At 40.8% G+C, this 24,502-nt stretch overlaps 1 protein-coding gene across 12 annotated transcripts in view; it reads left to right on the top strand.

Moving 5' to 3' along the window:
• KIF16B (kinesin family member 16B) overlaps nt 1-24,502 on the top strand; it is a 550,717-nt gene that overhangs the window by 419,663 nt on the left and 106,552 nt on the right. For all 12 annotated transcript variants that reach the window (XR_011972556.1, XR_011972554.1, XR_011972560.1 and 9 more), the window contains exon 27: nt 23,898-23,971. The gene's annotated coding sequence lies outside the window, so the exon portion shown is untranslated. The remainder of the gene's footprint in view (nt 1-23,897; nt 23,972-24,502) is intronic.

Raw genomic sequence — 24,502 nt, 5'->3', positions numbered from 1 at the left:
GGAGAAGATAAGTCTATGATTGGTGTAGCACTCTGTACCACACATCACCTTCATTACTCTCACATCTAGTCTGTCTCTTCTTCTTGTAAAGACATAGTCTATTAAATGCAGCAAGGTCTCCTTTTCAGGGTTGCTTTCCACCTCTGATGTTGTAATGGCATTCAAATTAGGATCTTCTGCTGTTTTGGTTTTACTGAAAGTGCCTCTGATTGAGTAATGTGATTGGGGAGGATCTTTCCCACCCATCGAGGGGCCAGCCCATTGTGGGAAGCTTGATTAGGGGAGTTGTTTGGTAGGAGGGTCCCAAGTACTTTTTTTTCTATTGAGGCACTGGGTCAGAGGATTATGTCCCTTGGCTCTAAAAAGTGTATAAATAGGCTTACTGACTAGAAGTGTTTGTAGTGCCAAATGAGGACTCTGGGAAACTGCTAAGGATTCCTCCCACCCCCAGGCTATGAGAACCCAGATGTCAGTGCTTCGCTCTCTGGTAATTATGGTCAGACAGATGTCTGTTGAATTATGGTCAGACATTTTGGAAGCATGTCTGCTGACTTAATTTCTCCTTATATTTTCTTTGAAGTTTGGAGTGCTGACTCCCCTGAAATAGGTGAATGATATATGTGTTTGGTTAAAGGATTGATACATGTGATTGTTAATAAATTGTTAATTGTTTATAAAGTGATTGTTAACCCCTCAAAAGTTGCCTTTCTTTTTATGAAGGCAGATCTAAGAACCTGTGGTAGGAGGCCCCTCCCCCGTGTATATTGGGGTGCTTACTGTTACAGGTGTCCACCTGATTCACCTAACTTTCACCTGTGGTTCCAAGAAGCTGAAGCACGTACAGTGGCCATACCCTGCTAAACTGTTTAGGTAGACCAACTAAACCCAATTGAAGGTAACTGAGGAGTCTCAAACCTGTTGATGAATTAGTGGGGTGTCTACCCAAAGAATGTGAGGACTTCCCCTGGTGGAATGGGCAGATGAGTACAATTTGTTCCAGTGGTCATGAAAGCAGCTGAAACAGGTACTATGGAGTGCTTAGAGTTTGGTCAGACATTGAAGAGGTCAAGATTGTCTGCTGCATCTCAAAAACCATTTCCTAAATCACAACTGGGGTTGGGAGTAGAGGGAGTCAGTAAATTAATCATTAGATTGTAAGCTCCTTGAGAACAGGGGCTGTCTTTTGCCTCTTCCTGGCACCAAGTAGATACTTGATAAATACTTATTGATTGATTAGTCAATAAGCATTTTTTAAACCAGACATGATCCTTACATTGGATCTACAAATATAAAAAGTGACAATCTCCAAACCATCTTGGGTCATCCACCTTCAGAGGAATGGGGCTCTTATTGAAACCATCTTACATCAGCTTTAACCTCCATGCTTTCCTGGAAGGCAAAGACCATCTCACCTCTGTCTCATCTTAGTTACTTCCTGTCTTTGCTGTTCTCTAATGGAGAAGTGGTTATGGAGGAGCCAGGCCTGCTACTACTCTGATTCCCCTAGCTCATAGCAGCACAGTGTGATCACCTTTCAAATGACTATTTCTGTAAACCATGTCATTTTAAATACTTTCTCAGTATATGTGTCAGTATATTAAAATCCGGCTGCCCATTCATATCTATCCAATTTTGCTTACTTGAATGGGAACTGAGGAAGTATAAAACCCCAGGATGGAAGCCAACTTGAAGTCTTGGGGTTTTATAAACCTAAAGTTGTATTTTCTCAGTGCAAACTGGCTAGGGGCTGAAGCTACATATTTAATTGAGAGTACATGGCCTTAGAGGGAAAAAGAGAATAATTTTTTGGCCAGACCTCTGTGACACATGAGTAGATATGGAGGTCCAGGTTGCCAGTGGGCAAAGCAAGACTGAAAATGCCTTTAATAGCACTACTGACTCAATGGGTGATTGACAACTCAGCCTACCAGTGCCTCAGTGCCACTGGCTGCTTATATACTGAAAGTGCTTTGCAAACCTTAAAGCAGCAGAGAAATGTCCGCTCACTAACTCTGCCCCAGGAAATTCACTCTCAGAGAACACTTTCCATAGTGAGTTTTCTTGCATAGAAATAAATATAGCAATGTACAGTCCCGTCCCTTACCCCCATGTCCTTATGCGTATTTGGTGTGGGTGTTTCCACGTCAGAATCACGTGGTCAGGATAAATGACTTTACCTACCGAGGGTCTTGTCTGCCAGTGAATCAGGCTCGGCCACAACAGTCTAATATGGAAACTGGGATTAGGCCGTTCTTTTTCCTCCTCTGGTGAGCCTCATATAATTACTGCATACATCAATTCTGCCAGAACAAGGGACACTCGAGTTTTGTTTTGTTATGTTTTGCTTCATACAGTTTTAATGACTTCCTCCGTATAAAATATACCCCTCAAAATTAAAAAATTAAAAATTTAGAGGTCGATTCTCTTGACAGGAGAGGGGTAACACCCATTGCTGGCTGACGCATTTGTAAATAGATTCCGAGATGGATGCCTGAAAGTTAATGTGCCTAGAGCTAATTGCACCATTACTGATATTTTGAGCTTTGGCTTGAAAATATAGGTCAGGAAGCTGAAATATTTATGAATGGGCCTCATTTAACCTCCATGCATCTTGGAGCCATGCATTGGTTAAAAATCCTCCTTAATGGAATCATAGCTCATGGGGGATGAAAAGAATTGGCCCAACTCCCCAAACTCATTTTTCCTTTTAGTTTTACATTCTGCCATGGAGTGGGCCATGGAAGGAAGGGGGAAATAATTGCTGTCTTGGGGGAAAAAAATAAAACTGTATTATTTCTTATAGGTCCTTTTGACATTTGCTCTCCTCTATTCCTTGTCTTCTTTCTTCTCCATCCAGGATCCAGCTTCTATCATCTATCTCCTTGTTTATTTAGGCTATAAACAATCCTGTGGCATCTCTTCAGATGACTAGGTCCTCCATCTATTTTGATTGAATGAAACTTTATTAAGCATCTCCTCTATGGCTGGAGCCCTAAAAACTCCCCATTCTCTGATCTCCTTCCATCTTGCCTGTTCCCCACCCTTTTCCTTACCTAGTTACCTGCTATAGTCCTGTGCTGCTTTCTCCCCTCATTCAGCCAATCTAGTTGAAATATGTTCTGCCTATTGGTGCTATGAGCAGCATGGTAGTGGGGGAATTGGGGTACCCCAATGAAGATTCAGTTGAGGCTAGGAGGGGCAGAGTAAAGTCTGCAGGGCTTCCCAGGAACTTCTCCCTTGGCAGAATGTGCTACTAGACCTAGGAAGGGCTCTCTATCTCTGGGAAGAACAACATCCAGAGAAAAGTTCCTAGAGAAGTAAAGCCCTTAAGGACACACTTGTACTTCCCTGCCAACCATACCTGCCTCCCCTAGGGATTATGTTATTCTTTCTGCCTTCTGGTCTAAGTCTGCACCTCTCCTCTATGCTCCGTCACTTCCTGATCTTATCCTGAGACTGAGGGAGGGGTCCTGTCTTCTCTCCCACTCGAAGCATGCCCCTTTCTCCTCCCATCCCTATGGGTACTCTTGAGCCAGAGGCCTGATCGCCTTGGCTTAGTTTCATCTCTGGCTTTGAGGTATTCTCTTCAGTGGTAAAGGGAAGCTGTTACAACAGGACACAAATGGAGAAGCATTTTCTTCCTATCAATCCTTCTTTAAACCTTTTGTTGAAACTCATTGCTTCTTTCCTAGACCACTTATTTATTTGTTTTCCTCCTCTGATATTCTGATAACTTTGCTTTCTTGGTTACTTTTCCTTAAAGAGATAAATGCCTTAAAAAAACACCACTAGTTCTATGGTTCAACTTTTTAAGAATCATCATTAATCTGTTGTCTTGCCTCTGGGATTGATTTCCCCTTGACATACTTAGAAACACACTTCTTAATCTAGCCTGTAGCTCACATCTGCATGCACCGCTCCATTTCCTGCCTTGAACTGATTTAGATATGTGTGGTTTTCTCTATTTCCAGTTTGTGACATTTGTAGCTCAGATTTGGTGAGGATTTTGTAAATGAAGCCCTGAGGACCTCTGCTTGTTCCTCATATTTTGTATTTCTCAAAGGAATTGTAATCCACTGAAGCTTAATTATAGTATCTCTTAGTATTTACCCACCAGCTTGTTCTCCACTCATAGATTCCAGGACTTTGGGCTCACTGGATTTCTTTATAACTCTAAACATTTTTCCTCTTCTTCAACCCCAAACTATTGAACTGTCTCTGTTTTTGTCCAGTCAGATAAGTTTAGATAACTGTTTACTAGCTGAGACAGAGTCCAATATTGATTTCAGTATCCCATCCTCAATTGGTTACTTTTTCTAGTAGTTGGATCAAGGATACTCTGTTTAGAAAGGAATTTTCCCCTTGGTATATAGGTGTATTTTTTAATATAAATGATCATTTTCTTTAACAAAAAATCCTTCTCAATCTTCTCAGTAAAATGTTATAATTGTTTATTCCTGTCTTCTCTCCTCTTTCAGAGGTTTCTGGGAAAATCTCATATCCTTCATGAGGCTTTAGCCTATCAGCTAAAGGCAGAGTCTGAATATCTATCTCCTCTTGCTCCTCTCTATTGGTGCATTGACTAACCTCACCCAAGACTATGTGATAGAGCTCTAGGCATTGCAGACTTCTGAAAAACAAAGCAATCACAGAGATATAAACATTGGTCATAGATTGTAAACCACAGGCAATGGATCCATTTAGTAGGGACTTTTACTTTTAGGAGTGGTATCCAGATTCTGAATAGATAGCCTCAAAGAACTGGGAAAGGCTGTATTCAGATGGATAGAAGTTGATTGTGTCATTCTTGATGATCTAGTAGGCCCAAGCAAAAATGTGAATTAGGCAGCTTGTCTTTGATGTCCTTTGCAATTCTAGAGATCTAATCAGTTTCCTCTAACCTATAACCTCATCCTTTTTTTCCCTCTTCAAGCAGCAGCTTGCTGGCATCCCCTTCAGGTTTCTCATAGGATCATAGATTTAGAGCCAGAAGGGATGTTAAGGTCAAACCCTCTCTTTTTCACAGATGAGAAACTGGGGGCTCAGAGATATCAAGTGACTTGTCCAGGATCAATCAGTCAATATTTATTAAACACCCACTATGTGTCAGGCATTTTGCTAAGTGCTGGTGATATGAAAAGAGAAAAAAAGATAGACGTCCTTTGAGGTTTTCTGATACTGGAGTGCTTGGTGATTTCCTTCTCCAGGTCATTTTACAGATGAGGAAACTGAGAAAGAGTTAAAGTAACTTGCTCAGGATCACACAGCTATTATGTGTTTGAGGCCAAATTTGAACTCAAGAATGCTGAGCCCTGGAATTAAGAATTAGGGAAGTATCACCAGAGCTCATTAGTAAGGCAGAATTGAAACCTAGCTCTTTCTGGCAACTAGGTGGAGAGAACATTGGAGAACACTGGAGTTCGAATCCAGCCCCAGACACTTCCTAGCTGTGGAACTCTGGGGAGTCACTTAACCTCTTTCTGCCCCAATTTCTTTCATTATAAAACAAAGACAGCAATAGTATCTACCCCACAGGAGTTTTGTAAGAATCAAATGAGATAATATTTATAAGGAACTTTGCAAATCTTAAAGCATTATAAAAATGCTAGCTATTATTATTGTTAGTCACTATACCACACTATATCTAAGCTGCCACAACTTCCTTGTCTTATTACTCCTTCTTAAAAAGTCTGTTTTCAAATGAATCTGTTTTAGGTATAACCATGGATTCTTTGATTTTCAGAAATTTTCTCCCTCTGCCTGTGAATGAAAGCAAAATCCAAACCCTTGTAAAACCAATTCCCATATTAATGCCCTTCGGAAAGTGAGACAGTTAAACCATCAGACTATAAGGTTGCAGCTGCTCCCAATAAATAGGATCTCACCTCTTAATCTACTCCACCTCCATCTGAGGATATCTATAAGCAGCCGATAACAGTTCTGGGATTTGAGAATGGTGTTGGGCTGGTCCTTATACTTTGTCTTTGAAGCTAAGGTTTGCAAAGAAGGCAGCCAAGAGCTCCAGCATGACTCACAGTGCCATACTCACAGTATGGCTGTAGTCAGCCTCTCTCCATCTGTTGCTTCTAATGTGGTATGGGGGGGCAGCTAGGTGGTGAAGCAGATAGAGTGCCAGCCCTGCAATCAGGAGGACTTGTGTTCCCGAGTTCAAATCCAACCTCAGACACTTAGCTGTGTGACCTTGGGGTGAGTCACTTAATCCCATTTGCCTCAATTTCTTCATCTATAAAATAAACTGAAGAAGAAAATGGCAAAACCACTCCAGTATCTTTGCCAAGCAAACCTCAAATGGGGTCATGAAGAGTTGGACACCACGGCAAAATGATTAAACAAAATGTATCTTGGACTGAGGAATCAGATAACCAAACTATTAGAACTGTTGAGTACAATATAAGAATAAATTGACCCTGAATGAGGGTGTGAAAAGTCTCTCCTAAGTCAAAAGCTTGGATTTTACTTCTTGACCTCCTTTTTGTTTGCTGTTCTCCATGCCTGGAAATTTTCTGCTCCTCATCTCTGCTTTCCCCTTAACGCTAGTGTCTTCCCTCTGTTTATTATCACTGACTTGTCCTGTATATATACACGTGTTTATATATTGTCTCTCTCCCCCACACACACACATTAGACTATGAGCTCCTTGGGAGCAGAGGCTGTTTTTTGCTTTCTTTGTATCTCCAGCTCTTGGCATATAGTAGGTGTTTAATAAATGCTTTTTGAGTTGACTTTTCTTCTGTGCTCTCAGCTACATTATGATAGATCAAACTGCTGGGTACCCAATAATTAGCAAAGTTTCATATTAGTAAGGTCTTTCTGTATCTTTTCCCCCCCCATATGATCCCTAATTCAGTGGTACAGGTCAGCTTGTCCGTGTTTCTTCTATTTTTCCTTCTTGAAAAGAATGTCTTCAAATGAATCAATTTTGGATGCAACCATGGATTTTTCAAGTCAACATCGTTTGTAACCTTTGCTTGTGAATTCAGGCAAAACAAAACCATTGTAAAACCCAATATGATCCCTGCCAAAAATGAAATAGAACAGACCATGGTACTAAAAGACAACTACTGCAATTCATGCTAAATGATTCTCTTCCTCTCCTCCCCCTATTGATGTATCTCAATATAAAATAATCCCATTTACCAACCAACTCAGGCAGGCTTTATTTTCTGTATTGATTTCCTAATACTCTGCTTCATGTACTCTATGATCCAGTCAAACTGACCTTTTTGCTGCTCCCTGAATTTGGTATTCCAGCTCCTGCTCTTTGACCTTTGCTCATCTCCCTTTCTCTATATCTCTTTCTCCCTACCTATGGACAATATATTTCCTCCTTATACCAGCCTACTGTAGTCATTAACTTCCTTTAGGATTCATCCCAGATGCTATTTGCTATGGAGTGCTTTCTTTGACCCCTCCAGGTATTAGTTCTCTTGGTCTCAAAATATCTTGCATTTTCTTATTTGTACATATTAGCTCATTGAGGGTTGATGCTGGTGGGTGTATTGGATTTTTGTATCCCTGCACCTAATATAGAATTCTGCATATGCTAGGTGCTTAAAAAATGCTCAATTGAATTATCATGTTTTAAGAAAACTCAAAATGAACTTTCTAAGATCGGGAACTTTTGCATTTTCCATATTTATTTTTGCATTCTTTGTCTTTCTGAAGGAATATTACACAAAACAGTTCGAATGGGAAGCATTTGATTCCTACCCTGGGCACCGAAGAGCTCAGAACCTCTCTTAGTGTATACTCCTCATTGGCTGGATGAGAGTTGAAACTGTATTTGTGCATACCTCCCACACTGGAGCAAGGTATAGATGTTAGAAGGAAACCAGCACCCCTAAGAAATACAGCGATTTTCTAAAGGAGCCAAGGATCTGAGATAATAAAATGTGTTCCATTAGTATTAAAATGGCTTCCCCTTTTCTGAACAAAGGGAAAAAACATTTGCCCATCTTTTCCATTTCTCTTGATTACATTGGAGGGAGTTTATTTTGATAGCTCTTCGTCTGTTTATTTATTTATTTATTTATTTTTACGATACCATAGAAGAAATACGGCCCCATCTGGAGACAGTGCACAACTTGATGCTTCTCATGGCCCTTCCAATCAGGAATAACTACAGCCGCCAAGGGAGCCCTGAAAAAATGTCAATTAGCAATAAAAGTTCCACAAACAAGCATTATGTCTTCTTACGAGTCCCTGAGCACAGCTCAAAATCGGGCAATCATGTCCACCGTTAAAAATGGCTGCTGGGGGCTCCAGTGCTCTCTTTATTAATAATTGTTCAGCCTCTGAGCCTAGGACTCTGCTGGGTGGGACCCAGGCCACCCAAGAGCTGACATGTTAAAAATAACTGCCACCTCTTGGGTCAAAGTTAGAGCAGAGAAGAAACACGGCCACTTCCCTCCATGAGCCCATCCCATGCTGGAATAAATCTCTGTGTGATGGCCCTGGGCTTGGGATTTGTGCCTCCTATGCACTTGGAGTAGGGGATTTTCCTTTGGTTACTGTTCAGGAATGGTGATGCCTGTCCAGCTCTGAGCAGGAATTGGAGAATGATCTTTCCTATCACAGTCACTTAGAGTGACCTGCCAGGACCCAAAGCATTTGGCCTTTGTTTATTGACCAGCGCACTGCACCCTCGAGATGTGGCAAAAGGGAGATGCTCCCCCAAAGAAGTGCTTCGCTAAGGGGTCACAGAAAGGGGCTGAGCAGATGTGATCAGTTCTGCAGCATAAGGTATTTAAGACAGAGCAGAAAAAGTGTATGTGTATGTGCATGTGTGTGCATGTGTGCACATGTCTGTATGTGTTTATTCCCAGGAGCTGATGCTCACATATAAGAGTTGGGGGTAGAAGGGAGGCTTATAGGGAGAAGAGGATTCAGGATTATCTGGTCACGAGCTCACATAGTAAACATTCATGAAAGAATGGTTTGATGAATGCAATCTGGTGGGGAAGGGGTCTTTATAGTAGACATAAAGTCTCATGGGATCCTAAATTTAGAACTGAAAGAAACCTTAAAGTTCATCTAGTTTAATCCCCTCATTTTACAGATGCATTCAGCCATCCCCCATGTTGAGGATGGTCTGTCTAAAGATATCCACGTTCTATTCCTTCTATCAAATACCTCTAAATATCCTGATTAGAAGCAACCTTTATTTACTAAAAGTGTCAACCCCCTCTATTGTACTATCCCAGAGTCCCAACAATGAAAGAGCATCATTGGAAGCCTCCTTTATACTATATGAGGCACCTGCTGTACCCTCTTCTACTTTTGTACCTTGTAGTCTCCCCATGCTGCCTATTACACGAATAGCTAGGCAAGACACACATAACAGATTCTGATTCTTTCTAGGTGTCTTATAATTTAAGATCTGTGCCCATTACTCTACCAAAACTGTCCTCTCCAAGCTCACCCATGACCTTTTAATGACTAGACCCCAGGATCCTTTCTCATCTTCATTGTCCACAAACTTTCCTTGCCATTTGATGCTGCTAACCTCTTAGGATCCTCTCCTACTCATCTTAAGGAACAAAGCATTTTCCTGGTTCTCCTCTTGCTTGTCAGACTCGGCAGTCTCCTGAGGCAGTAGAGGTTTGGCTTCCTCTTCCTCTGCCTAAGTAGAAATGATCCCCAAGGCTCTATTCTTATCTCCCTTTTCTCTCTCTCATTCTTTCCCACTGCTTCAATTATCACCTCTCTGCAGATGATTCCCAAATATGTACAAGTTCCCCTGAATTTCTCTTTCATTTCTTACTCCCCACAGATGTTCGTCTGTGGTGCTCTTGCCATCACTTCAAACTCAACATGTTCAAAACTGAGTTTATCATCTTGCCTCCCAAATCGGCCTCTCCTCTCAATTTCAGTTGATGGCACTTCCCAGTCAGTCAGGCTCAAAACTTGAGTCATTTTTTTTTCATTTATTCTTCATCCCTCACATTCAATAAGTTGTCAAGACCTAGTAATTCTAGTTATAAAACAAAATTCTTAATCTTTTTTGTGTCGTGGATCCCTTTGTCAGACTGAGGTGCTTTTGGACATCTCAGAGTAATTGTTATTGCCTTCATTCAATAATTGACTCAAATACCAAATTTCAACTAAGCGTTGCTGAAAATAAAGATGTATTTTTTTTTTTTTTTGCGTATCCAAGTTTGTAGACCCACTGAAAATTTTTCATGGATCCCAGAATAAGGACCCTTCCTCTAGAATAAATCTTAAATCTGTCCCATCACCTTAACTCAGGGTAATTGTGCAGTGATAGAATCAGAGCTGAGAGTTGTAAGGGGCCTTAGAGATTAATTTTTACTGATGAGAAAGCTGAGATCCAAAGGTAGGATGTGGATAGGATTTGAACCAAGGAACTTTGACTCTCATTCCAGTCTGTTCTGCTGTTATGTTGATCTTCAGTTTTTTCTTCTCTCTGAGTCATCCTTGACATAGTTGGTGAATTGGGGCAGCTAGGTGGTGCAGTGTATAGACCACCAGTGCAGGAGTCAGGAGCATTTGAGTTCAGTCTCACCTCAGACACTTGACACTCACTAGCTGTGTGACCTTGGGCAAGTCACTTAACCCCAATTGACTCATCCTGGGTCATGTCCAGTCATCCTGATGAATATCTGGTCACTGGATTCAGATGGCTCTGGCAAAGTGAGGCTGGTGACCTGCACAACCCTCCCTCGCTCAAAAGTCAAGTGCAAGTCATGTCACTATTTCTCTGATGGCATGGTCTTCTTTGGCAACAAAGGACAAACACACACGCTGCTGAATTAATCTTACTAATACACATTTCTGATTGTCACTCCCCTGCCCCAAAACCTTTTGACTCCCTATTCTCAACAAGATGAAATAGCAAATAGATTCTCTAACCTGTCATTTGGAACCTTTACAATTTAACCTGCATTTCTAGTTATTCCACACTCCTCTCTTGTACATTCTCCCCGTTCCAACCAAGATGGGTTCCTTTTTGTTCCCTGATTTTGTGCTGTGCTACCTAGCTTCAGGCACTTATAAAGGCATCTGTCCATGCCAGTGGAATGAGAGAAATGGCCAATGATGGTCCAGCTCTTCTGTTCTTTCTGATATTAACACATATAAAGAGGGCAACAGGACTGCTTTGGGAAATATGTGATGGAGAAGTATTTTTTCCTCCCTTCTTGAGAAAATATATAGGTATCCTGTAACTATTGCCTATCAGTTTACTTCGTGGTGATGAAAAAGCCTTTTAATTGCCTGTTAAGTTGGAATCAGATGTGTATATGGAAGACTCAAAGACTCTCTTCCTTAGAGACAAGGGGAAGCAAGAATAGCTGTGGGCTTTTAGGTAGGGGAGGGACTTTGGTCCCTTCTCTCCCACCCTGCTACCATGTGGTCAGGAAGGCATGGTACCTCTTCTGTCATTGTTGGGTTTCATTCCTTTTTGCTGTTCAGGGGATGTGTATACAGAGATAGAACATACTATGTTTCAACCTTGTGGCCTCAAAAAGTTGAAAAAGGTACCAGGGTTCCAGCAGCTAGAGTTAATTGTTGAGTATGCTGACAACATCTGAGTCCAAGGAGGAGCCAGCTACAAGGAGCAACCTACTCACCCAGACTATCAGTGAATCATCCTAACAGCTGTGTCCTATAAACAAGGTAGAAACTCATCCATTGGCTATGACACACTCCACAGTGAATTTGTTGGGGGCTCTGAGAAAGGAGAAAAGGAACCCAGGTTGGAGGAGAAAAAAAAAATGAATCATTGAGTCCACTCTCTTTAGGGACTGAGTAAGTATAGAAAGGGAAGAGTGTGTTCTTGGTTTCAGATTTGTTGTACTTTGGTCCTTGCTATGCTCTCAGTAAATATCATTTTAAAAAGCTAAATAATGTTAATTGATTAAAAGATATTGGGAAGAATATACCAGATGAAGGCTTGTGGGTAGTTCTATTAGGAATTCCTTCCCCAAACTCCAACTCCTCAGGATTAGCCTTTGGGAATAGGAGAATGAGCTTGGAGTCTATGTACTACATTTGGAAAACCCTTCTTCCTTATTTCCCGTATGGTGAAGTTATGGGAGCATGCAGACTAGAGACTCACAGGATGAGGAGGCATACGTATATCTGTTTTGTTGGATGAAACATCTGGATCCATGAGATCCACAGATGTGTTTGACTATTTGAACAACATAGTGCATTGTATTTGCAGTCTGCTTGTCACACGCCCATTTCAAAACATTTAATACCACAAGACTAGAAACCCCATTGGCAGATTTACCTGAACTTTGTATCTCACTGAGCACACAGCACAATGTAAGTGCTTAGTGAATAATCATTGAATTAAAGCATACAGTAGGTGCTTAGTGAATAATCATTGAATTAAAGTATACCATAGGTGCTTAATGAATAATTATTACATTGAATTTGTATTGTCATAGTTGTTTGTCTTCAATACTCTTGCCAATTCCTTTGTGAAACCTTCCCAGATCTCCTACCCCACAACACAAATTATTTGTGTTCTATTTTTAAATTTTCTTGTAATTACTTGTCTGCGTTTGGATTATATACTTTCAGTGGAGTATATAGTGACTAGATGGTACAGTGGATAGAGTGCCAGCCTTGGCATCAGAAAGACTAATCTTTGTGAGGTCAAATCTGGCCTCAGACACTTTCTAGCTGTGTGACCCTGGGCAAATTGCTTAACCCTGTTTGCCACAGTTCCTCATCTATAAAATAAGCTAGAGAAGGAAATAGCAAACCGCTCCAGAATCTTTGCCAAGAAAACCCCAAATGGGGTCACAAAGAGTCAGACGTACTGAAACAACCAAACAACCACCACAACAAAAAGTCTTGGAGGGTTGGGGCAAGGTAGTCCTTTTTAGTCTTTGTGCCCCCTAGCACAGCCTGTTATATAACAGGTGTTTAGTAAATGTTTATTGTATTATATTCAAGGAGAAACTGAGGTAAACACAGGACTATAAGCACATGGAATCATTTGAGATTATTGTCTCATGTCTGTGTCATGTGAGACCTAGCTGGAAGTATCTCCCTCCCAATAATTAAAATGTTTATGTTCCTTAAGATTATTTCTGGGAGACCCCCTTAGAGTAAAATCTTTGCATCTGCTTCTAGGTAGAGACAAGGAAAATAGTTTTCCCCAAGTCTCAAAGCTATAATCCCAGAAATGATTTCTAAGTCAGTTCACTCAGCCAAGTACTCAGCCATCTAACACAGGGCAAAAACCTTGTACCACTCTGGCCGTGTGAGGGATCATTAGAAATGTTATGGACAAGTGTTACTGCTCTAGATGCAGAGTCAGAAGGGTGAACTGCAATTCCAGTTTCACTCTCCTCAGTTGCTGTGTGACCTTGGGCAAGTCACTTTAACTCTGTCTTTAGGCCTTTCTGGTATGGATTGCAGGAAGGTGGAAACAACAGCTACCCTATAACCAAGTACCACTAAAGTTATGGCAACTATGAAAATATGTTTTGTTCAGAGATAGAAAGAACCCTGATGATCTTGGAAATGGGAATCATGGAAAAAAACCAGGGCTTGTAGTCAGGACACTGGGAATGTAGTTCTAGTTTTGTCAGTAACCTCAGACAAATCACTTTATCTCTGTGCATCATTGATTCCTCTTCTATAAAATCAGGGTGCTGGACTAGCTCAGAGGGGTCAAACTCATGATCTATGGGACTGCAGAGTGAGCATAAACCAGATTAAAATGTTGTTGGAAAATATTTAGCAAAATAAATAAAAATATAGTTCAACATAGATAATGTTGATTTGTTGTTTTCTAAGTCAAAAAATGCAGCCTATTTCTTTTTGAGTTTGATGACCTCTGGCGTCTCATTCAGTCTCAGAACTATGATCCTATGACTAGATTATCTTGTGGTTCCTGTCCAGTCCTCGGATTTCATGATTCTGTGATGTTAAGTCAACCCGGCACCTTGGATGATGACCAAAGGCTGAAGGAAATGTGTTACCCTTGAGAGGACTAGAAAGGAGGATGATTCACAGGGCTGGCAGCTAGCCTGGTGGCTAGGAAAGGGAAACATAAGGCCTAAAATAGCCAACCCACAAATTTTCTCCAGTGCCTAATATATTCATCTTTGGAGTTATTCCCTTGGCTTAAGTTTTTTTTTTTTTTTTGACAAAAGACCCTGTTACAGTAGACCTGCTACCTGAGATGCATAACCCATCATCCCATTAGCTTCCCTTAATCCTATAACTCATTATCATGAATTAGTATGGGGGTTCTCTACCAAAGAGCAGATTATAGGCTTATTGTAAGGCTTAAATAAGACAACATACATAAAGTGCTTTGCAAGCCCATGCTATAAAAATCACATATGTTTTTTGGTTGGATCTGTGATTTCATTGGTATAAGGAGCTCTAAGTGAAGGGAGCCTCACCTTACCCAAAGCAGATAAATACCCGTTTTATAATTCCTAGTCTTAGAGAGTTATCTGGTCACTGAGAGGATAAATGACTGACCCAGGATCACATAGCTAGCATATATCAAAGGCAGAACTAATTTGTTGTTCGGTCATTTTAGTCATGTCTGACTCTTCATTGACCCCACTAGAATTTTCTTGACCAAGGTATCTGAGTGGTTTGCCATTTTCTTCTCCAGCTCGTTTTTACAGATGAGGAAACTAAGGATTAAGTGACTTGCCCAAGCTAGTAAATGTCTGAGATCAGATTTTAATTCAGGTCTTCCTGACTCCAGGTCTGGTGTTCTATCCTCTGTACCACCTAGCTGCCCTCACAATGCCATACTGACTTTCATAACTGTCACCACCATTATTGTCAGCACAATTATCACGCAGGATCCATGACGGGTAACTTTGTTAAAGGGCAGAGAGACAGGGTAGACAGTTTTAGATGGAGGTATCCTAGAGGAAAGCTCAGAGTTTCAGTGTGGGGAGAAGTCAAAAGCCTACCTGGAAGGAGAGAAGGGATGACATCATAAGTTTGCTCAAACCTCCTTTTGATCTCTTAGCAAGCCCAGTCTAAGAAGCTGCTTTGGATGGAGAATGTGCCTATGAGGAAGTCAGCTGTTTTATCTCCATCCAAATAACAGAGTGGCCAATTGAATGAATAGTACCTAGGACAGGACCATGCATCTAAATGGACATTAAGGAAATGTTATGAATTGTCTGGTTGGTGGATTGGTCATTTGACTGAATAATCAACTGAATGTTTGATAGGAAGTATAAGAAGCCCGGCTCAGAGAAGTTACTGGTTTTCCTTCTCTTATTTCTGTTTGCTTTCCTTTGTGCCTAAGTGATTATCTGTGGTACTTGACTTTATTCATGCTGTGGAGTTGAACCAAAGAGTCAATTTGGTATAGGAGAAAGAATCCTTCATTAGGAGTTAGGAAGCCTGAAACCTAGTACTAGCTTGAACCCTAACTAGGTGCATGACTCTAGGCAAAAGTCATTTGACATCCCTAGTCCTCAGTTTCCTTGCTTTTGAAAAGAAGAGTTTGCCCTGGATAAACTGGAATTCAATAATCGAAGTCAATTTAATGAATATTTATTGTGTCTGCTCTGTGAAAGGCACTGCCTGTAGGAAAGGGCAGGGATACAAGGATAGAAATTAGGGTCCTTTCCATCATGCAGCTTATATTCACCTGGGTATAGATGGATCCACATAAACAAATAAGTATAATGCTAAAGAGGGACTGAAGAAGGAAAAAAGAGATCTGAGAAAGTCCTCTAAGAATATTTGATCGGGGAGGAAGTAGGAACAGTTAGATAGGATGGGGAAGGCTTCATGGAAAAGATGGTGCCTGAGTGATGCTGCATAGTATAGTGGAAAGTTAATTTGGAATCAGTGTTCAAACTCCAACCCTGCCACTTAATATCTGTATGACCATGGGCAAGTAACTCTTTAGACCTCGATTTTTTTTTTCTATCTGTAAAATGATGGGTCTGGACTAGATGACCAACTTCTCTTCCAATTCTATATCTATAATCCTATGACAAAGACAGGAATCTGAAAAGTAGAGATAAGAAGAAAATCCATTCCAGGAATGATGAATAAGGTCCCTCAAAGCTCTAAAACTAGTTCTGTATGTTTTTACTAGCTGGATGGCATAGTGAATACATCACTGACCCTGGAGTCAGGAAGACCTGAGTTCAAGTCTAAACTCAGAAACTTACTAGCTGTGTGACCTTGGGCAAATTACTTAACCTTTGTCTGCCCCACTTTCTTCCTTTGTGAAATAAAGATAATAAATATACTTCTTCCCAGGTTTATTTTTTTTCTTCCTGGGTTGTAGTGAGGACCAAATGAAATTTTGTATCATTTCAAATAGTATTTGTAAAGCACTTTGGAAACCTTAAAAGTGCTATATAAATGCTAGCTATATATTATGGTTTAAAAGGCTCATAAGGGGTTCTGACCTCTTGACTACCCCCACCAAGCCCCAGTCTCAAATGCCAGAGAATTATGAATTTTAGTCTTGCTACATTGATACAAATAATTTATTTTTAAAATTAATGTATTGTTAGAGCCCTCTATCAGTATTCTCTCACCAAACTTGCATCCTCAACCCCAGAGGATGAATTGACCTGTTGTGGCCATTACTATCTAAAGGAAATTTTTCCGTCTGGACACACTGAATCTACCTATCAGCCTTAAGAATGTATCAAAACCTCCCATATCTGACTTAGAAAGATTCCTGGGCTAAAGTAGATAAAGGTTATAGGAGACAGATGTTTCTTAGGTATTCTCGAGTTGAATTGCTTTCTTATTCCTCAGTTCCCTCATTGGTACCACATTGGTGGTGATTCCTAGATTTGTGGCCATACCATATAACTGGGCTACACCCTCAGATTTGAAAGCAGATACAATGAGAGAGAGAGACAGAGAGACAGAGAGAGAGAGACAGAGAGACAGGGACAGAGAAACAAGACCTGGGAGGCCAGAGAGAAGCTGGGTACACACAAGACACCTGGGGTATCATAAAGCTTCCCCAGGGAGTCATGTTTTCTAGGGAGCTACCTAGCTCTAAGGATAGTAGTGGCTTACTGGCAAATGTGTGTTTGTCCTTCGTTGCTGAAGAAGACCATGCCATCAGAGAAATAATGACATGACTTGCACTTGACTTTGTTTTGAGTGAGGGAGGACTGTGCAGGTCACCAGACTCACTTCTCCTCCAAAGCCATCTGAATCCAGTGACCAGATATTCATCAGGATGACTGGACATGACCCAGGATGAGGCAATTGGGGTTAAGTGACTTGCCCAAGGTCCCACAGCTAGTGAGTGTCAAGTGTCTGAAGTGAGATTTGAACTCAGCTCCTCCTGACTCCTGCACTGGTACTCTATTCACTGCACCACCTGTAGTTCATGGGCTAAGGAGGATGTGAGCCAGGGGCAATGAGGCAGCCATGAAGTTCTAGAATGTGTGGATTTTCTGAAGTAAGCAGAGCCTGAGCCAAGGATCAGCAAGGGATAGAGCTGGAATGTGGAAGACAGCATCTGCACAAGGTGAGGCATTCACAGTTTATCAAGCAGGTAGCCTCACTTGTTAAGATGTCCTCACCACCCAAACAGTGACAGGGCCACTACCTGAACATAACCTCTCGACTCATTTCACACACTGTATTCCAGGCTAACTAGACTACAAGTAGTTGTGTGAATTTGGCATTCTCTATCTCATTGATCATTTTCCGAAGTCAACCTCTAGACTTAGATGCAATCCCTTCTCAGCTCAACCTCTCCAGATCCTTCAAGGCTTAGATAGGCGTCATCTCCTCCTTGAAGCCCTTATCTGATACCCCTATTTGTTTAGTTTGTTTAATCCCTTCTCAAATTATCTTGTATTTACCTATGTATCTATGCTGAATATCCTCAACAGAACTGAAGCTCTGTGAATTCCTTGAATGGAGCAATTCCCCACAGCTCCAGCTCTAATCTTTCCTTCTCCCTATGTGGCACCTCTTCTTCTCCCCATCAATCACATCTTCTCTCCTATCCTCTTAAGTTCAAATCCCACTCCTGGCTTGTCTTAGGCATGTAACCTCTGTGGCTTCTAATAGATGCTTCCCTGGCTCTGAACACTTTCCCTTAAGTTTCATAGTAAGTCAGAGTAATAACTAGGGTGGGATGACTGGAACTTTTCTCAGGGAATCTATTTTAGAGAGTGAGGACAGCTTTTAGAGTCCTTCAACAGGACAGAAACAAGAGTTGGGTGTTTCATTAGTTAAAATAGGATGGAACCCAAAGGGGGGGTTTAGATGACCTTTTTTTTTTTTAAACCCTGCCCTGATGCTCTGGTTTGGGTCCCTGCCTCCCCACCCTCAAATAAGGACCCACTTATGCAGCTTGCCCCAGGTCACTGTGGTACTTGCCCCACAGAAAAAAGCCTAAATTACGTCCCTGCAGTTAGCTATCTATTCAAGGTTTCACTTTCTTCACCTCTCATCTCCAAATGCTTCATACCACAAATTGAGAAAAGCATGTGTTCCATTTATGAGTATGAGAAACTTAAGGCAGCATTACACTGGAGGATCCCTCCTGACAGGCAGACAGACTCAAGAAGGCTAACAGAGGATGGGAAAATTTCCCTGGGGGATGAAAGGGAATAACTGCAAACAGTGGGGGAGAGGATTGTCCTGATTCTCAAGGCACAACCAGAGTCTCAACCTAACAAAGGACTAGCACCTACTCCCTTCTGGCTTCCGCTTCACCTTCTGTTCCCTGGACTCCCACTCCCTTTCAGAAAAGCTGACCAACCAGAAAGCAGTTCTCTGAGGTTAAGACATCTGTGACAAGTAATTTAATACTTTCTTTCTGTTGGATTAGATAGCAATGGTATTGACTCATTTCTCTAGCAAAGACATGACAAGTTTAGCCTGTCTAAATGAAATCTCTTCAGCATCATTGGTTTGAGTAGCTTACTCATTTTTCCTCTAGGTGCTCTGGACTGCTGTTGTTTTTTTAAATGTCTTTCTTCTTCCAGGGTTCAAGGAGAAGCAGGAGCTTCCTTTAGCAGGAGCACTGATGGTCTTTTCCTATCATGTAGGATTATCATGAGGCATATAGTTTAATACCATTGAAAAAATAGGAGGTGGGGGAGAGTAATGTATCTTGCCTGAATTAGCATGGGACTGAGGAGAGCACTGAGGTAGAAATTCTGCGTCTTTTTAACACTTTGGATTCACTGAGGCTGGCTAAGTCCTATAATCATCATTGATTATCTCACTCAGGATGCCTCCTGGGAAATCTGGGGGAAAGCAAATTGAAATGAGTATTTGATTCCATTCTGGGGTGGAAGGGGCCCCTTTTAGATTAATTTCAGGAATGTCCACTGCTAAGAGAAGACGATGATTTGGACTAGTGCAGAGGAGGATTGTTCCCTGGTATTGTAGCAAAGGTGGCCAGTATAATAGGTAGCGTTGGAATGGAGCACACTCAGTCTTTTAACCAGGGATTAGACCCAGGAGGGAGGCTTTTCCTACAGGAGCTCCCTTGTGGCACACTTTGAAACGGCCAGTAATTAAGGGAGATTAATTAAATAAAGCCCAGGGGCTATTGTTCCTCCCGAGTGTCCTGGGTTCCCCAAAGAAAGCAGGGGGTGGCACATGGTATGGTGTTTTCTCAAACAGAAGGCCTTTTGGGGGCAAGACCCTGGCATAAAAGAAAAAAAGCTCTTTTGTAACATGTGGCTAATTCTGAGAGGACCCTTCATTCAGGGCTGATAGAGGGGTTAGATTAGCCCAGTAAAACTTAAAAAGAACAAGGGGTTATTTAATGAGCCTTGTGGGTTTGGAGCCAGCAAGTGGTGCTGGAGGCACAAATTTCCTAACACAACCAACTTGTTGAATCGAGGTCCTCTCTGTTGACCAAACTCTCCCTTTGAAATTTTCTCCCAGAAGACCCTTGAATGATAATTAGCAACTCAGAATTTTGAGTCCAAAGGGACCTTTGAGATCACTTAGTCCAGTCTCCTCATTTTACAAATGAAGAATGTGAGAACCCACAACATTAAATGACTAGGCTGAGGTCATAGGCTTTAGAGCTGGAAAGTTTTTTTGTGTTTTGTGTTTTGTTTGTTTGTTTCCCCTTTTAAAGTCCTTTTCCCGGCCACCATCTTGATGTCTAACGTTGAGGTTTCATCACCTTATTGACCTCGCTGAAACCAGTGTAGCACCTTGGAGAAATGGGAGATAGATTCTGGAGTAACTAATCGAATTGATGAAACAGTGTCAAACTGATGAAAAGAGCATGGGAGAACAGCGACAATAGCTGATATTCCTACAGGCCTTTAAGGTTTACTCAGGGCTTTACCTACAATTTCCCACTTAGTTGATGCTCACAATAACCAACCTTGTGAGGTACATGCTACTATTATTGTTCCCATTTTACAGATGGAGAAATTAAGTGATCAAAGCAGGGATGATACAATATTCTGAATGAACCTTAGAACTCAGGTTTTGGGTTAAGTCTTCTGAAATCAGATGCTCTCAAAGAAGAATTGAACATCCAGGGCACAGGGAACACCAAGTATAACCCTCTTCTAAACAACCATCTCATCATCAGAGAGAGGAAAGGACCATTTCCTGAAGCATTCTCGGGACATGGTCAATCAGTACTTAGAAAGGCAGTAGTCATTGGCCAAACAGAATCACTGCAAACAAGAGGTTATCAAAAGAAACTCAGGATGGATGAAGAGTTCTTTTTTTATTTTTTATTGATATTTATTTTTACATCATTTGTTTCCCAAGTTATCACTCTACTCCCTCCCAGAGTGACAATTCCTTAAAACAAAGAATAATAAAGGAGGGGGAAAACAATTAAATCTAACCAATCCAATGAAAAAGTCTGATATATAGTGTTCCATATCCATAGTCTCCCATTTCTGCAAAGAAGGGACAATGGTGGTGGTGGGAAAGATGAAGGTGCCTTGCTATATGTCTTCTTTGAATCCAAGCTTGGTCATAATAATTTTGCAACATTTGACCTTGACTAGAATAATCAATCTTAATATATTTCTGACTGTGTTGTCCTTTGTAGGAGTGTTTCTCCCCTTAACTCCCCCATTGATGAAGTTTCAGTGACTCCTAGGATTTCAGATGATGAACAAATTCTGGCAGGTTCCATCAAGTTGGGAAAAGCTTTAAATATAGACCAGGGTATAGCCTGATGAGCAACTTCCTTACATTGCTAAAGACTTATTGCCATTTTGACTATAGCGGAGTAAATGTTTTGGCCACAGCAAGTTTCAAAAATTGTCTGCTAATGTAGAAAGGGGATGTGATTGGCATTGGTAGAAAGGGTACATGCTATATGATGAAATAGGTGGCACAGTGAAAAGAAGGTTGTACTTGGAACCAGGAAATCCTGATTTTGAATCTCAGACACTGCCTAGCTATGAGACCCTGAGCAAGTCACTTAAGTTCTGTCTACCTCAGTGTCCTCATCTGTAAAATGAGTATAATTATAGCACCTACTTTACAGACTTGTGAGAATCAAATGAGATAACATATAAATCACTTTACAAACCTTAAAATTCTGTATAAATGCTAGCAGGCATAATTATCCTCATCTGTAGGGTGATTCTTTACTCTCTCAATAGTCCATATGCTACTTGTGCACCCCAATTTTGAGAGAGATTTCCCCCAGCCTTCCTTTTCCTTCACCCCCTTTGTCAACTTACACTCTATGATTCATAATGATAACAGGGTTCTGGGGGGGATATGTATTATTTCCCATATTAGAGTGTAAACACTTTACGTCCTTTTATTCTCTTATGATTATTTGCTCCTGTTTACCTTTTTGTGTTTCTCTTCTCCCTGTGTTTGAACTTCAAAGTTTTCATGTGGCTCTGGTCTTTTCATTTAAAAAATCCCCCCCATTTTTGGCCTGTAAGATTATACTCAGATTTTCTGAGAAAATTAATCTTGGTTATAACTCGATAACCATTGCCTTCTGGAATATCGTATTCCAAAGTTCTCTGCTTCTTTATAGTGGTGGTTGCTAAATTGTGTATAATCCTGACTGTGGCTCCTTGGTACTTGAATTCTTTCTTTTTGGATGCTTGCAATGTTTAGTTTAGTTTTGTTTTTGACCTAGAAGCTCTGGAGTTTGGGAAAAATGTTCCTGGGAGTTTTCATTTTGGGATTCTAGTACATTCTATTTTGACTTTGCCCCCATTTTCTAAGAGATCTGGGCAGTTTTCTTTTAATATTTCTCAAAATATATCTAGCATTTGGGGTTTTTGTTTTCTGGGTTTTATTTTTGGTCATGGCTTACAAGTAGACCGTTTATTCTTAAATTCTCTCTCCTCAGTCTGTTTTCCAACTCAGTTGTTTTTCCTATGAGATATTCTCCATTTTCTTTTTTTCAGTTTTTAAAATTTATTTTTATTTGGAGTTATTGGTTTTTATGCGGACCATTCTAATTTTCAAGGAGCATGTTGCATGGGCAAGGTTTTGTATCTCCTGTGGCAATCTGCTCATTCCTTTTCCTTTCTTCCATAGATAATCTTTTTTCCAATTTTTCCTCTAGCATTCCCATTTCATTTACAAAAAATAGTTTAAAATTCCTGCCTCACATCTTTCAAGGAATTCTAGTTGTACTAGTGTCTAAGTTGTTTTTTCTTTGAGATTTTGCTTATAGATGTTTTAGAATTTCCCTCTTCTTTTGGGTTTGTATCTTGAACATCCCTATCACCTGCAGACCTTTTTTTTTTTAATCTGTGCAAACCTGGGCTAGAAAAATGACTCACTATAATTTTTTTCTTAGATTTCCCAGTCAGGACTCTGGTGCATTTTCTAGATCTGTGTGGAGGAAATTGTGGGGTAGAACCTGATGGTACTTTTACCTGTTATTCTACCATCTTGGTTCTGACTCTCAGGGTAAACCTTCACAACAAAGAAGGATGATCATGTCTAAGGGTGGTATAGTTACTACATCAAGGATGCTCGGGCAATGTGTTGTTACGAATCCCTTAGAGCTGACTTTTCTCATGTCAAGTCTGTTTTTAGTAGTACCTGTGAGGATCAGTTAAAATTCCTAATAATGTACACATCCTCAGAAGGCAAGCACTCCTGAGAGAGCAAAAGCACTACCTGAGATAGGAATAAAGTGGGATTTTTATCAGAGGGCCCTTGGGTTTATAACCCTCCATCAAGATCACTCTCATATATCAAAGTCCCTCTCAGAAATGGTCGGACAGTTGGTTGGTTGTTTTCCTTTCTTCTAGAAGAGGACCAAAATGATATCATTATGCTAGAGTCAAGTTACAGTGTATCTGATGGTGGCTGATCAGATCAATATGCATTTGTAATGCTCTGCCACAGGTCGGGCACAAATAATCTGTGTTAACATTAGGGGTGGTTTCTCTAAATCTGTGCATTCTGCATTTCCTTTGAGTTGTTTCCATTCTGTTTTGCTCATAGAGCACAGCACCTTCTCTGATGTGGGCACGCCATGCTGAGCAGTGCTGTGCCAGTGTCTCCCATGTCACACCATCGATTCCAAAGTCTTAAGAAAGACCTTGACAATGTCCTTGTATCACTTCTTCTGACTACTATGTGGTCTGCTCTGTGTGAATTCTCCGTCAAATAGTCTTTTTGGTAAGAATACGTTTTGCATTCAAACAACGTGGCCAGTCCATCAGAATTGTACTCTCTGAAACATAGTTTTAATGCTTGGCAGTTTAGTTCAAGAAAGGACCTCAGTGTCTGGTATCTTATCCTGCCAGGTGATCTTCAGAATCTTTCTAAGACAATTCAAAAGGAAGCAATTCAGTTTCCTGGCATGATGCTGGTATACTGTCCAGATTTCACAGGCATACAATAATGAAGTCAGTACAATGGCTCTGTAGAGCTTCAATTTGGTAGTCATTCTAATACCTCTTCCCTCCCATACTTTCTTTCAGGGGCCTCCCAAACACTGAGCTAACTCGGCAATGCGTGCATCAATGTGTACATCCTTGGAAAGTACACTACTAAGGTAAGTGAATATATCCACAGTATTCAAAACTTCTCCATTTGTTGTAATCAGTAGTTTTACATATGGTGGAGGCCAATGGAGCACCTGTGTTTTCTTAGGGTTAATTATTAGACCAAAATGAGCACAAGCAGGAGAGAACTGATTCATACTTTGCAGCTTCAGAGACTGCATTGAGTGCATAGTCATCTGCAAACAGAAAATCACATACCAACACTTTCTCCCCTTTCGTCTTGGCTTGTAGCCTTTTCAAATTGAAGAACTTACCATCAATACAGTAACTGACCTTGATCCCATGTTCATCTTCCTTGAAAAGATTTAACAATATGCCTGAAAATATCATGCTAAAAAGCATGGGAGCAAGTATACAGCCTTGTTTCACTCCATAGGCGACTGAGATAGATAGCACAAGAGCATTGTCCAGTATCCAGAACCTGGGCTGCTAAAGGCCTTCCTAATCCACTCAGCCTCCAGCCACTATTTGCTCTAGAGCCATGTGCGCGCTGCGCAAAACAAAAAAGGGGAGATGTTGGG

This window comes from Notamacropus eugenii, chromosome 1 (assembly GCF_028372415.1).
Source record: "Notamacropus eugenii isolate mMacEug1 chromosome 1, mMacEug1.pri_v2, whole genome shotgun sequence".
NCBI lineage: Eukaryota > Metazoa > Chordata > Mammalia > Diprotodontia > Macropodidae > Notamacropus > Notamacropus eugenii.
Note: the sequence above shows the minus strand (reverse complement) of the source record. Positions and strands in the feature narration are given on the sequence as shown.